Raw genomic sequence first — 15,965 nt, 5'->3', positions numbered from 1 at the left:
GGCGAGCCTGTCAGAAATGTGGAGCTTCAGCACCCAACCCTCAGGCCTCTGGGTCAGAAATTTTGCGAGCGGGACTCAGCCAACTGTAATAAACTTTCTCCTTCAGGGTCAGATTTGAGAACTATAAAATCAAGAGGCTCCCACAGTGCCTGACAGAGTGTCTCTTAGAATTCAGCACCTGGTAAAAATGTCTCCTTTGACAAGCTGGCATAAAATCGTTTTCGCGGACAGCAAGAATGATAACCCCATCCTGTTTCCACTTCTGCCTTTTTTTTTTTTTTTTTCCAGGCAACTTGGAACTGTACTCCTTGCTCAGTCACAGTCAATACCGTGCCTGGGCCTTTTATTTCCCCTTCCTTTCCCTGCATTTTATTTGCTTGTTTTATTTAACAGCCTTACTATGAATCTTTTATTATAGGCCTTCTCAAATCCATTTTGCTAGTAAGTGGATTGGCAGTGTGGGGTGGGATATAATTTGAAATAAATTGACTTGCTCATGTAGTGATTGGCAGTAGAAGTCTTTGGCCAAGAAACAGACTAGATAGAAAAGGAAGCTGGCCTGGAATTAAACATGTCCTGCAGAAAACATTATATATGTCTTTGAATATTTGTTCATGGTAAGAAAATGCAAATGGCATAGACTGATAAGAAATGTGCTTGTAGGCTCAAGGTTCTATTTCTCTACCCTAATACTGGGTACATTTTTAGTGTCTCATTATTGCCCTATATACAAGGAAATAGATGAACAGAATAAACCAGCCTACATTTTAGCTACATAAAAAAAAAAAAAAAAAAAAAAAAAAAAACAAAACTGGAAAATGTGGGGTAGGGGAGACAATAGGAAAAAAGAGAATTGTGTTTTCTGTGGTGTTACAGACTCAGCTCACTGGTGTCTACTGCTCCAGATTTTTTCACCTCTTCCTCCCCCTGCCTCTTACTTTATTCCCTTTCTCGCCTCGTTTCTCTGAGATTTGCACTTTCCATTTGCTCTTGAAATCAGTTAACGGTTAATCTATTCCCTGGCATTAGCACTTCCCTTGGGGATTTACCAATTGATTGGCCTTTTAATCCAGTTGTTAAAATTCTCCCAATACTCGCTGACACGGGGCACTTTCAATTTGGGTGTTTTAAAGTGCTGGCCAGGGTCATTAGGAATGTTAAGTTCTCGTACCTACTCTGGAGAGTGCAGACATTGCCTACGCATTGATTTGCTCGGTGAAGGTGGCCTCTGGGGGGAGGGCGGCGGGGGGTGGAACAGTTGCCAAGTCCTGAGCCCAGCCTACACAGCACACCTCAGAACAACTGAAAACGTGCCGTATAACCTTCGCAGGTCCCTGCACCTGTGAGTAAGTCACAGGTGGCACCTCATGCTGGCCGGTTGCTCCTTTATGGTGGATGGCTGGGTCTTCAGCAAACTCAGAGTCTGTGAACAACTCCCTAGAAATTGATGGTGTTTGCATTTGTGATTTTTTTTTATACACTTAAATCACTAGAAATGGAACCTAATAGGCGATAGAAGTTTGACCGGACAGATGCTTAGTTAAGAAGCAAGGTTGTACCTTACATTCTCTCCTCTCTGGCTTGTATCTTACAGCGATGTGAGGACAAGGAAGTCAGGATGGTGAGGAAAGCTATGATCTTGAAGGTATTTTATTAATGTTTTACTGCAATATTTATTAAATGCTCACTACTATTATTTTTAAAGATTATATATTTATGTATTTTATGTATATGAGTGTGTGTACGCTTGCATGCTGAAGAGGACATCAGATCCCATAATAGGTGGTTGTGAGCCACCATGTGGTTGCTGGGAATTGAACTTAAGCCCTCTGGAAGAGCAGCCAGTGCTCTTAAGCATTTATCTATCTCTCCAGCCCCCAGTACTACTATTGTGAAATGCTCAGTATTTACATTTTTTTTTTTTTTTTTTTTTTTTACATTCTTACCTATCTTGTATAATCTGCATGTGTTAGTGTGTGTGCGGGAGGGTATGGAGGTCAGAGGTCAATCTTAGCTACTGGTCATCTGGTGCTGTCTGCTGTTTCTTGAGTGTCTTTCACTGCTCTGAAATTCACCAAGGAGGCTAAGTTGGCTGGCCTGCAGCCCCAGGGATATGTTTGACCCCTTTCCCAGTGCTGGGTTAACAAGCATGCCACCACACCTGACTCTTTATGTGGGTTCAGGGAACAAATTCAGGTCTTGATGCTTGCCTGAGTACGACAGCACCCAGCCCTACATTCTGTAACTTTGTAATGGCGAGAGTTGCTCTGTTAAAATCCTAGAAACAGACAAGTGGATTAAAAGTCTTTCTTGAAACAGCATTTTTTTTGGGGGGGGCTTGTGTTATTTTTTTGTCGTTGTTGTTTGAAATATTTGAAAAATCAAGATGTTTGCGTTTAGTAGAAAATAAAGACATTAATGAAATCTACTCAACATAATATATAATAGTGTCCTTTTCATGTTAGTCTTTCCTAGTAAGTTACTGTTTTTTGGAAGTGAAGGGATGGTCCTTAATCATACCTAGGCTTTTACTACTTGGTATGGGGCTTGGCCTATGTTAGGTTCTATTGTTGAGTAAGAAAGCCAGTGGTTCAGTTGTCTTCTTGGTGAGCTGAGTGCAGTCTGTGGTAACATGGAGGTATGAAGCATCCCATGAACTTAAACACATCAGTGTCTTCTAGTTACCCAGCACTCTAGCCTCTTAGGGTGCCTTCCAGGACCTCTTGGTTGGGGCTGTTGAAATGTTTTAGAATGAGAGATGCCAGCTGTCATACTGGGCAAACAGTCCATTGGTTATAGTTGGCTTGTCCTCAAGTTTCTTTTAATTTTGATTGAGTGTATAACATTTAAAATGCAGGGAATCACACATGTACAGAGTCTCTCTCTGTCTCTGTCTGTCTCTGTCTCTGTCTCTGTCTCTGTGTCTCTGTCTCTGTCTCTGTCTCTGTCTCTCTCTCTCTCTCTCTCTCTCTCTCTCTCTCTCTCTCTCTCTCTCTTTCTCTCTCTCTCTCTCCTCTCTCTCTCTCTCTCTCTCTCTCTCTCTCTCTCTCTCTCTTTCTCTCTCTCTCTCTCTCCAGTTTCTGGTGTTTATTATTAAGACCTCAATAGAACTCTCCTTACCGGTCCTCATGGCAGCATTTATTCCATGAGGCATGCTTCCTGAGTTCTATCTGAGAGAGTATTGCTCTTGATTCCTCCCCGTCCCCTGCTTAAAGGGAAAGAGACCTTGTGTGAATGCACACCTATGGGACACAGGGAACCCTACAACTCAATGTAAGATGTTTTGCAGGCAAGAAGATACCTTGAACTGGCCGTGCATAAGCAGAAATAGGAGAGCAGGCTAGTCCAAAGTCCACTGCTCAAAACCTTTTGTCTGAGGAGAGAAGGGTGGGAGAGCTTCCTCACAGGGGGCGTAGTAGACATTTCCCAGGCTTGGTAGCAGAAAGCTCCTGGCCCGTGAGTGTGGTGACTATGGGTCCGCTGTTAGCAGGGAGGAATAGAGGGAAATGATAGAGATGGATGAGGGAAGACCCTGCTGAGATGGGGTCAGCCCTGAAATAGAATGATTGGCATAGCAGCTCTGAAGGATATGGGATGGAGCTGGGGGAGCTGCCAGACTGTTAGTATGAGCTTCACCGTTGAGAAAGAGGGAAGTAGGAGGAGAAGCAGGGAGGACCAGGGTTGGGTAGAAGGACTTGATGCTAAATGGTACTTTGTAAGAAGCCTTGGGCCAGCGTTTCCAGTCAGAGGAATCCCATTTCACTGCAAATGGACTGACATGCTTGGGCAGTGGACTGCAGCTGCCTGTGGGAAGAGCAGCTTTGGTGTCCATGTGGTGATGGCTTTTCAAATACTAAGGCTGTGGCCGTGGGGCCATTTGCTCTCCATGGTTGGAAATCTGAGATGTTCTTCGTCCCAGCTGCTGAAGTTCATCCCTTGGGTCTTGCAGAACTTTCTACATTCACAGTTTTCCAGTTTTTATTATAATTTATTCACATTACATCCTGATTGTTATCCCCGTGGTCTTATCTTCCAGTTCCCACTCTCCCTCCATCTTCTGTCCTATTCCCTTCCCCTAGACCTCTGAAAAGTGGGATCCTCCTTTCTCTCTGACCATAGCCTATCAGATCTCTTCTGGATAACCTACGTCTCCTTCCTCTGTGTTCCCTCAGGGCCTCCGCACCAAGGGGAGGTGATCAAACACAGGCACCAGGGATCCTGTCAGAGGCAGTCCCCACTATCTATGCCCTTACCCCTGTGGGGAATGATCTTTCCATTGGCTACATCTGAACCAGGGATTTAGGTTCTCTTCTCGCAATGTCCTTGTTTGGTGCATCAGTTTTTGCAGCCCCCCTAGATCCAGATCCAACTAGTGGAGCTCCTGATTAACCACACCCCACCCCATCCTTCCATCCCCTAACTCTTCCATACAAGTCTCAGTATTTGTCCTGATCCTTCTCTGGGTAGACTCTCTCAGAGAACTTCTATGTTGGGCTAATGTCCACGTATACATGAGTATATACCATGCCTGTCTTTCTGGGTCTGGGTTACCTCACTCAAGATGATCTCTTCTAGTTCCATCTATTTGTCTGCAAATTTCAAATTTTGATAGCGAAATAGTATTTCATTGTGTAAATGTACCAGAGTTTCTTTATCCATTCTTCAGTCGAGGGAAATCTAGTTTGTTTGCAGATTCTGGCTATTACAAATAAAGCTGCTAAGAACACAGTTGGGCAAATGTACTTGTTGTATGGTGGACCGTCTTTCATGTATATGTCCAGGAGTGGTATAACTGGGTCTCGAGGTAGCACTATTGCCAATTTTCTGAGATAGTGCCAGGATTGATTTCCAAAGTGGTTGTACAAATTTGCACTCCCATCAGCAATGGAGGAGTGTTCCCTCATCTCCACATCCCCACCAACATGTGCTGTCACTTGAGTTTTTGATCTTAGCCATTCTGATAGGTGTAAGATGGAATATCAGTGTCTTACATTCATATGTAAGAAGCATTGCCTCCTCTGTCTCCAAGCTCTGCTGAGCTCAGCTGAGTGGGACAAACCATCCCTCTGTTATTGCAGTTAACTTTGGGTCTCACAGTGTCCGTTCTGAGCTCACAGATCCTTAATCATCACCTTGGTAGATCTTACTGACAGGCCTGTCATATCCTTCACCTGGTCTCTGAAATCTTGCGGCCATGCCTTTCTTGGGCTAGGATTGCTGCACTGGCTCTTCTTAGTTGCAGTGAGTTTGAGTAAAAACAGCTCAGCCTCTGCCTGAAAATCTGGGTCAGTTATTCCTGCAGTATGCTATTCTTTTGGTCCCCGGGCACAAAGAGTTTAGTGTGCTGTTGCAGTACCTATAGCTTGTTCATTGGAACCCTTGTCATGCCCAGCGGCAAGTGTATACACCCCTTGGGGACTTGAAGCTTTCCAGAGCAGAGGTTTATAGGTAGAAAGTGAAACATCCCTTATGGGCCAATGGGAGTGTCCATTAAGAGAAGCCCCTCTGGCTCCTGTGCTTTTCTTGGGGGCCCACAGGCTCTTCCTACTCAGGGCACTGAGTTATTTAGAAGCCTCAGTCACCCCTTCTAAAAGATAGCACCTGATTCCTTCTGAGGGTTATTAGCTTTTGAGTCAAGATGGTTAGAAGGCTGGTCCAATAGTCTATGATGCCAGCCACCACTGGGCATTGCAGTATGGGATCCAGAATGAACCATACGGTCTTTGTCCCCGTCCTGTATCTTTTCTATGAAGAGGGCCTTGTGTAGATGCCTCCTGAGCAGGCAGTCTTCAAACCATAGGCATCACTGGCTGAGCCCCTTGGGTTTGAATTCCCTGGCATGTTGTTGAGCATTTTTTAATAGTATTGGTACCCTACAAGCAAGCCTTCTCTTTCACAGGACTCAGAGCAGATTTGTGGCCGAAATGAGCTCTTCAAAAGGGTGCTTTTTTTTTTTTTTTTTTTTTTTTTTAAATCTCAGATGGCATGACTGCTCCAGAACCCCAGTGGCTTCCTTCTTGATTCCCCTGGGGGCTTGCTTAAGCTTTGCGTTTCCACCTAATCACAGGAAAGAATTTAAACTATATCCTATAAGCAGTCGGACCCCAAGGTGGTTTCCAGCTGTAAAACTTAATTAGTAGATCTCTGGTTTAGAAGTCTGTGATATTGAAAGATAGGAAAGAAGTAAAGCCAGAGGCTGAGAAGGCCATCTAAGCAAAAGTGGAGGATGAGAGCCAAGTGCTAGCCACAGGAATGATGAAGAGACAACTGTTTGGAAAAGCGTTTAGAGAGTCACATCAGTAAAACCATGCATCTGGAGGGAATGCCTGTCTAAAGCAGTCTTGGGATTTTGAGATCTGCCAGGTAATCTGAAAGAAATCCATCTGTTGGATTTTTGGCCGTTGTATTTAAAAGTGTTCCTGGTGATCATGCCTCTAAAAGACATTTGAGCTGCCTGGAGCCAAAAATGTTAATAAGCTGTATTTAATCAACTGGCTCTTGAGCTGAACCCTAATATTAATTTTATTGAACCAATTTTTTCTTCCAAAAATTCAGAGCTTGGATAAGCCAGGAATAGATTGAAGCACAATCTGAAATGCCGCTTCTATCTATAGTGTTTCCTGTGTGCCTCTAGAACTTAGAACAGGGTCCAATACTTACTAGATGGAATAAATAATGCCTAAGGGAAGGAGTTTTCTTGACTAATAATGAGCTTGGAAGTTTTTCCCATGGGCATTGAGCTGCTACTAGGAGATGTTCGATCTGCAATGTCCTAAACAGTCAAAGAGAAACACCTTGTCTACAGTCTTAAAAAAAAAATTTATTTATTCGTGTATTTTATGTATTTTGGCTGCTCTTTCTTCATGCATGCCAGAAAAAGATCAGATCCCACTATCGATGTTTGGGAGCCACCATATGATTGTTAGGCATTGACTTCTGGGCCTCTGGAAGAAAAGTCAAGTGCTCTTAACCATGAGCCATCTCTCCAGCTCCACAAGTCTTATGGTAAGCAGAGGCCGATTCTATTAAGTATAGGCAACTCAGATGTTACTTGATTTTTACCTGATCATTGGCTTCATCAAAACTTACAATAAGAAAAGGTTAAGCATTAGTCTTTCCCCTCTCTTGACTGCAAGCAAGGAAACCAAACATCCTGGACTCTACTTGCTATCACTGTGTGACACAATGCCAGGGAAAGGGGATCCTGTAGCACTCCTAATAGACCAACTCATGCAAACCAGTGTCCTTTTAGCTACTCCCCTCTCACCATTTTAGGAGTTTAAGAAGATGGTAGGAAATAGGCCATGTGTTAAAATAATAAGGATGCTTCTCAGCATCGATTTAAATAAAAATGTTGGGAACTATCTGAAATAGTAATGGTTAGGGATTGCTATGGGACTTAGATCTATTAAATCACCTGCAGTTTGATTTATGAAGATAAGACTTTATATCCAAGCTAACTACATTAGCTTGAGATCAACTTTCCACATATAATGAACACTACTTCCCCCTGCATCTTTCAACTTTGCTGTATCCTACATCCCTGTCCATCATCATCCCCTGATTTCAGTGACTTGAGAAAGGTGAGGAAGCTGAGTGATGGTCTTGGAAAAACAGGCTAGTGAATTGAGACCCCAGAGCATCACTTTGCCCTGTCTCCCCTTCCTCCTGCCACTGCCCAGTGTTCAGATGCCTTCTCTATACTAATGAGAGATGAAATGGCCACTTTCCTCTTAGCATAGTTTCAGTGGCTCCTGCCAAAGCCATGTTGAATTGTCATTGCCGTCACACTGTAATGGGAAGTGAGACTCTCACAGGTGAATAGATCATGAGGGCTATGTTTATGTCTTGGCTAGTTTTTATGTCAACTTGACATACGCTAGTGTCATTTGAGAGAATGTCTATAGTATCTACTGAGAAAATGCATCCATAATATCATACCGTAGGCAAGCCTATAAGTCATTGTCTTAACCTTAGTGATTGATTTGATAGGATCCAGTCCATTGTAGGTGGGGCCACCCCTGGGTTCTATAAGAAAGCTGGCTGAACAAGCTATAAGAGCAAGCCAGTAAGCAGCACTCCTCCATGGCCTCTGCGTCAGTTCCTGTCTCTGGGTTTCTGCCCTGCTTGAGATCCTGTGCTGATTTTCTTCTGTGATGAACAGTGCTGTGGAAGTGAAAACCAAATAAATCCTTTCGTCATCAAGTTGTTTTTTGTTGTGTTTCAGCACAGTGATAGAAACTCTAACTAAGACACCCTGTGTGGCTGGCTGGATGCTGCGCTGTGGAGGTAGCGTGACCTTTATGACCTTTCTGTGTGTGTAATCATTTGCCTCTTCCTTCTCTTCTATAATGTAATATCAGGGTTCGCATCAGATGCTATAGCCATGCTCTTGGACATCCCAGATTCCAGTAGGGTGATCTAGACAGATGTCTCTCAGAAATACCCCAGCCTTTGGCATTGTTTTATATCAACAAGAAGGCATGGACTTAATACTCCTGTAGTGAGACATTCTTAGAACACCCAAGAAACATTGAGCAGGATGTTGTCTCCCATCCTCACCTACTGAAAACTAAAGCGTGCTGTAAGTGCCGTATGAAGCCAGGCTGCCTGACGCTGCCACTTTGTAACTATCCCTGCTCTCCCTCAGTTTACTCATCTGCTAAACTTAGCGTTGAAACATAACAACCTAGCTGATAAGATAATTAACAGAATCAAGTGCATTTAGATTTTTGCCGTGGACTGAGGATGAAAGGCGAGCACAAGTGGTTTGGGTGGCACCTTTCAAATGCTGGGTCCAAGTCTCCTTATATCCCTTCGACCCCAGGAGGGGAAAAAAAGATCAAACGTAGAGAAACACTCTTAGGAACATCTGTGCAGTGTTTCTTATTTAACTAATATCTGTGTGAGTACTTAGCGAGGGAATGAAGAACATTCTCCTTCATCTTCATCCTAATCGATTGTGAAGCCACAATTTCAAGTGACTTTCTCATTTATTATTAATTCAAGGCTCTGTTATTGAATACCATAGCCATTGGCCGCATGTGGCTTTTATTTTCCACGTGTGGCTTTTTAACTTAAGCTACAATTAAGTAGAATTAAATTAAACCCTTCAGTGAACAGATCAGTTGCTCAGCAGTCACGTGGCAAGTAGCTCCCACGGTGGCCTCATGGGAGGACATGCCTGTCAATCGAAGACAGCCCTGGGACATAGTGCTGATTTGGCTGTGGTTGTGGACACAGGCACACACAGCATCTGTTACCCCTGACAACCATATGCCTGTGCACACCCAGGCTGCTGGGTACTTGAGAGTTCTAAGCACGCACAGGCTGCTGGGCACTTAAGAGCTCTGAGCATGCACAGGCTGGCTTGGTACTTAAGGGCTATTAGAGGTAAACAGCAAGACTTGCAGAGAGTCATAACAAATTCAAGTCCGTTCAGGACCTGGAACCTAGTTCTTTTGCCTCTTTGCTCTGATTCTCTGTGCACCACACACTTGGGCAGGGGCGGGAGGGATAGTGTTGCTGTCTACTCACAAGAGAAATGTCTTGCAGAACCCTACATGGCTACGTAGATTATCTGATATGAGTTGGGTAGTAGGTTGTCCCAACTTTGCAAAGTAAGCTTGAGGTCATTACATTATGACCCTTCCTTCATTTCTGTGGCCATACTACTATGTGTTCCCTTTGATTCACCCCAACCCTGCCTTTTCCTTCTGTGAGTAACATCAGGGAAAGTTGTTAAAAAACAAAAAAAAAAAAAGTCAGGCAAGATGAAAAACCTGCTACCTTTCAGTAACCTCCAAGACTCAGGCCTCAGTTATCATTGTTACCAGTGCTGGAGTTACGGAGAAGGCCACCGTGAGCTGAAGGCATGGTGACGGAGTTACGGAGAAGGCCACCGTGAGCTGAAGGCATGGTGACATGTTGCAGTGGGTGTGAGACAGGACCCCAGAAGAGTTTGGCTGTTCGTGAGTCCAAGTTTGTTCTGTGGCCTGTAGAGGCGATCTCCTCCTATCACTCCAAGGCCCTCTGCATGTTTCTTTTCTCAGTAACTTACCCACCTCTCTGGCAATCTTTGGTGAGTATGCTGGTCTCCAGAGAGGATCTTGGAGTCCCTAAAAGATAGCATGCTGCGCTATGTTGTCTTAAAAAATTAAATGCGTGGTCAGACAGGCAAAGAGCACTTTGCTTTAGAATGGCTCAAGGCCAGCATAGGATCACCCGAGATTTTACACGGTAAAAAGGCATGTTAGAGAAATTATCTCCAAGGAAATGAAGAGAATCCTGTCAGTTTTAAGGGCAGAGCACGAGAATCAAGGGGCTGTGCTGTGGTGGTTATATAGGTCACCGCCTTCCCATTTCCTTTCCTCAAAGACTGGGAGAAAGGACTGGAAGGATGGGTGGAGAAGGCCCTGTGGACTAAAGGGCTCTCTGATTGCACTGGATGGTTTAATAGTCCCTTAATTGAGTGGAACTGGGAACTGGGGGTTGTTTGCCAGGGCCTGGGAAAAAACAAAGGGCCTTTGGGGCTGTTTCCTCTTCGCTAACAACTTAAGAAACACTCTTAAAGTTTCCTAAACTTTATTGCAGTCTGGATATCTGGGCTGTACTTTCAGGGCCGACCACTACTTGCTAAATTGTAGCACCAGGGATGCACTGCATACAGTCCACTGGAGACACTTGCATCGCTGCCTGATGTCAGTATATCGAAATCCTGGGAACCACTCGGCAGCTCTTCTCTCGTTCACTTTCACTCTTTCTTCTCCCTCCCTTTCCTTGTATTTTCTGTATTCTCCCTTCTCTATTCTCCTGGATAGTTTCATACACTTATCTAACTGTCCGCACCAGGTCCAGCCCCTGTTTTTCCAGGAAGAGACTCGAGTCTTTTCTGCTCAATTCTGAACAATTACACTATGGAATACTACTCAGCTATTAAAAACAAGGAATTTCCGAAATTTGTGGACAAATGGATTGAACTAGAAATGGTCATAATGAGTGAGCTAAACCAGAAGCAGAGAAACTCAAATAGTATATACTCACTTATATCTAGACACTAGGCCAAGGGGTATGTCTCATGAAAGTCTTCACTTACCAGGAAAGTGGGATAGAGGTGAGGACATCCTAAGGTGAGAGAAATATAGGAGATAGGGAAATAGATGGATCCAGAGGGTCCTAGAAACCTACAAGAAGAACACTATGATGGGCAGATCTGGGCCCAGGGGTTCTGCTCGATCTATGGCACCAACCAAGGACAATATGTGCAGTCATCATCAAACCCCTACCCAGACCTAGCCAAGGGACAGAATATTCTCCACAGTTAAGTGGAGAGTGGGGACTGACTTTCACATGAACTCTGGTGCCCCATATTTGGCCATGTCCCCTTGATGGGGAGACTCGATGGCACTTGGAGGAAGGATAGCAGACTACCAAGAAGAGATTTGATACCCTAGCATCATATTACAGGGGAGGAGGTCCCCCTCAGTCACAGTCATAGGGAAGGGGAATGGGGTGAAAGCGGGAGGGAGGGAGGAATGGGAGGATGCACAGGATGGGATAGCAATTGAGATGTAATATGAATGATTTTATTTTTCAATTAAAAAAATGAGGCGCTATAGAGTTCTTTGGGCCCTTCCGGTGTCCAAGGGATGCCAGAAAGAGCACCCAGTTTCCACCCTTCCACCGTCACCCCATCCCTGAGATGCTTTGTTTCCTTACAGTAAGCTTACTGAAGCCCTGTCACCCTTGGGCCAGCTCTTCAGTGTGTGCGGGTTTTTTTTTTTTTTTTTTTTGTTTTGTTTGTTTTGTTTTGTTTTTTTGGTGTCCCCACTTATTCCTTTGTAAAGTAGGGTTATAATAAGCCTAGTCTATGAGGGGATTGTGGATTAAAGATATCACTTACCAGAGTACTTTGCAGTTAACAAGTTGAATGAAATCGCCATTTTTCTAAGTAAAATAAAATATAATGCTGGCACAGTGACAACTTCATCTTTTTTAGCCCCTCACTAACTAACTGCTCAATAAACATGGCATTGCCATTTTCCTTTGTATTTAATCAGTCTATTTTATTTTAATGTATTTTTTTCTTATTTGGCAATTTTCATTTAGCTTTTAAGTTAGATAGGGGCTTTGTGCATTAAGGAAAATATAGGGTTTTCTGTGTATGCCTAAATAGCTTATGTCTCTGAGACCCCCTCCTCTTTAAGAAAAAGGCATTTTCAGATCTGGAAAGTTCTCCCTAGACCTTCCTGCCTTATTTTACTTGCCCTGGATTTTCATCCTCAACAAAGGATGCTGACCTTAGCCTCGAGCAAGCCAGAAACGCTGCTGGAAATGGTTTCTGTCCTTGTTGTCTTCTTCCATTGAATTTAGTGCTTCTTAATACCTCCGTGAGGCCTGCCACAGGTCGCTTCCAGCGTGAGAAGCCAACAGTTCCCAGCAGGGCGTTGACCCACGTGGATAACCAGGTGCCTTCCTCAACAGCCCAAGGCAACTTTGAGAATTCCATTACCTGGCAAGCAAGTGTCGGCACCGATCCAAATCTGTTCAGTTTCTTATCCCTGCTAATCCTACGAGAGCCATAGAAGCTTTGGTTGTAATTTCTCCCTTCTGTTGAGGCTGAGGCTGAGGCACGGGGTAGGTTAGGAAACCTAACCCAAGCTTACGTCGTGGTAGCAAAGACTAGCCTGGGCTGGACGGCTCATAGCAGCTGTTCTTAGGCCTGCACTGTCTGTCTTCCACACACCGTGCATTTATCCTCATGATAGTCCTAAAGTAGAGAAAAGTCCCTGGGCCAGCACAAGTTATTCCTGGACAGCCTGGTGCCTGGCTGTAAGGGGTAGCTTGGCTGTCCTTCGAGACCTCCTATCCATCTCCAGAACAGAGAGGAGAAGAGGCTGCCTAGTCCCAGAGCACTGGACCAACTAGTGTGATGGAATGAGGTGTTCCTCCTGTTTCCTTAGGATGGCTGACAGACAAGCTACCTCAAGCTAGGCCCTGCCTCTTGTCTGTTGGCTGAGGAGTCCCAGCACTGTCCTTTCAAGTGGTCCTGGGTGATTTCCCAACAAGAAGTGCGGGAGGAAGCTTCCAAAGGAGGGCCTTTGTATGGTGGATGGTTTTCTGTGCCCCAGTGCGACTTGCCGGCCTTTGAGGATGCCTTTAGTCAGCAGGCTTTCTTTCCCTCTTTTGACATTCTTCTGTGGAAGGAGAATAACATCATGTGGCTTTGTTCATTAACCCATCCCCTCTTCACATCAAGCAAATTAATTGTTGCAAACCTTAAGTATCTCTTTCACTCTGCTCTGGCCAGGGTCCCCTAATGCCAGTGTTTAGAATGAAGCTCTCCTCAAGGACAAATCCCCAAACTCCCAGCCATGGTTTGGGGATCTGAGCTTCTGCAAATCTCGTGCACTTGGGGACATCAAAGGCTAAGCCTCACCGGATCCAGCATCTTTGCACCGCTGGCCATGGCACTTCACTTTTCTAAGTTTTCCCCATTATTTATTTACTATGTATTTGTTCATTTTTAAGTTCATGATACGTAATGGGATCTTTCAGAGTGTGCATACATTGGGAAATAATTAAATCAAGTGGATGACTGTGTTCATTACTTCATATTCCTCTCTCTGTATGTGTGTGTGTGTGTGTGTGTGTGTGTGTGTGTGTGTGTTGAGAAATATAAGCTCTACTTTCTAAGAAGTTTTCAAGTATCGACATATCATTATTTGCTGTAGTCATCATGCTGAACAATAAATTCTTCTTGGGTAACTGGAACTCTGCACTTTGACCAGCATCTGCTGGTTCACTCCCACTCACCAACAGCCTCTGGGAGTCATCGCTCTACTCTCTATTTCTGTGAGTTCACACTTTGTAGATTATGCTTATCCTGAGATCATGTAATATCTTGTCTCGCTGAGCCAGGCTTATTTCACTTGGCATAAAGTTCTTTGGGTTCATTCACGTTATAATGAAATTTTCGCGTTTTTTCTCTTCCCTGCCATTTCCCGTGTCCTAGTACTAGTAGATGTCCTTAGAAATTGGAAGGATAACAGAAATCTGTCCAGGTCTTTATAAAGTGTGATGGCTCCTGGGTGTTTGGCTCTTGCTGAGCGTCATCAGCAAAGACAAATGGGGTAAAGTGCTTTTCCCTAGGCAGCTAGAAGAGCACATAGATGGACTGGCTATGCCAGGCTCCAAGCCTCTTTTTCCTTCTGACATCATTCCTGGTGCATATCTCAGATGGGACAAGACATGGAAGTCAGGGAACTGGGTTAATCTGGAGCTTTTCATAAAGCATCTCCATGGGTACAATGCTGTCCCCTTAACCCCAGAGATGCACATGAGTATCTGAGACCACAGATAGCAATGGACCCTGTAGTTGGTTGATGCCTTTTCCTTCTTGACTAAGAACTATGTCCACTTGGACCTAGCTTTCATACTCAGTTATGACAACAAAACGCACAGTTTTCTTTTCCTTCTTTACAGTTTCATTGACAGAAGATTCATTTGTTTTCCCTGTGGCCCTTGGGACTTCATGATATGATATTTTTCTTTGTTTCTTGAAAGTTTTGACCAACTTCCTTTCAACAAATACCTTGTGACGTCTTTGTCTCATATTTGAATTGCCACAATTATTGGTTTGCACTTTCAGGTCTTTATTAAGGAAAAGAGGGTTAGGCAAGGGTTTTACAAGTCCTACTATACCATGACAGTGCATATATTACAGAGATGGCTGCTGTGACTATGAGTCTTGCTTGGTAGTTTGATTGGACTGAGAGATACCTAGAAGGTTGGTTTATTTGTTGTTGTTGTTGCTGCTGCCACATGCACGTGGAGGCCAGAAAACATCATCAAGTGACTATTATATCATCCACCGTATTTGTAAGATAGGCTTTCTCCTTGGCCTGGAGTTTGTTGTATACACTAAGCTTGTCCACCTGGGTCTAAGAATCTGCCTATCTCTGCCCGCCCCCAGTACTGGGTTTGTTATAACCACATATCACCATGGCCAGATGTTTTCATTTTTGTACATGGATTCTGGGTATTGAACTCAGACCCTCATGCCTACAAAGGCAAGCACTTTATTTATACTGTCCCTAAAAGATGTCAGTCTTTCCAGGTAACTTTTTCTGTCCCCTTCCAAGAACCCCCAAATTCATGCTTCCTCAGAATTCCTGTAGCGTGTCATTCATATGTGTATAATATGTATTAGAATGCACACAATTCATTCTAGTCTTACAGAAGGCAGTTACTATGTTGTCTAAACGTTGTTAGAATGTTAGATCTATAGAGAATCAATCCATTCAACAAGCCTGCTTTCTGATATACCCTACCTTCTTGGTTCTGGGAAGGTAAAAAGTAGTCAAATGTACAAAAATTGATGCCTTTAAGGAGATCATAACCAAGCAGGAAAGACAATGACCATAATATCCATGGAGTTGCTAATAGTAGTACTTAAAGAGCACTATCCATAATAACTTAATTCGCACCCATGTCAGGGTAGATGACACCTCATTTTAAAGATGAAGAAAGGGAAAGTTGCATGCCCAAGGGCGTAATCAGTGGTGAGCTAAAATTTGAACCCCAATCTGTAAATCATAAATACATAAATAAATATAAAGTAAGCCAAGCCAGCTTCCTTCGCTGTGTTACCGTGGTGAAACAAGCTTCTAAATGTAAATAGAGAAAAACCCATGCGAGGAAAGATATGGTAGTGCTCTTGTTTCCTCCACAAGCCTGGGCTTTCTACAGGGGCCCTGTGACGTCAGCCTTAAGCAGAGAAGGGAGATCAAGCATGAAGAGGGGCATCTAAAGTCAAGGCACCGAGTAAGAGACAGCCTGCTCCTGGAAACTTGAAGAGCTTCTGTCACCTGAATATGGCGTGTCAAGCGAGGGGTAGCAGGCAGGAAGCAGATCACAGGGAGGAGTGCTGCGGACATCCTATGTGGCTAGTTCTAACAGTTCCC

At 44.0% G+C, this 15,965-nt stretch overlaps 1 protein-coding gene across 2 annotated transcripts in view; it reads left to right on the top strand.

The window, feature by feature from the left end:
* The window catches only part of Lypd6 (LY6/PLAUR domain containing 6), a 135,015-nt gene that overhangs the window by 79,883 nt on the left and 39,167 nt on the right, over positions 1–15,965 (top strand). Inside the window, exon 2 of one of the 2 annotated variants that reach the window (XM_051166813.1) lies at positions 1,595–1,645. The exons of the other annotated variant lie outside the window; for it this stretch is intronic. The gene's annotated coding sequence lies outside the window, so the exon portion shown is untranslated. The remainder of the gene's footprint in view (positions 1–1,594; positions 1,646–15,965) is intronic. 2 annotated transcript variants of the gene reach the window in all.

Source organism: Acomys russatus, chromosome 24, assembly GCF_903995435.1.
Source record: "Acomys russatus chromosome 24, mAcoRus1.1, whole genome shotgun sequence".
NCBI classification, from domain to species: domain Eukaryota; kingdom Metazoa; phylum Chordata; class Mammalia; order Rodentia; family Muridae; genus Acomys; species Acomys russatus.
Note: the sequence above shows the minus strand (reverse complement) of the source record. Positions and strands in the feature narration are given on the sequence as shown.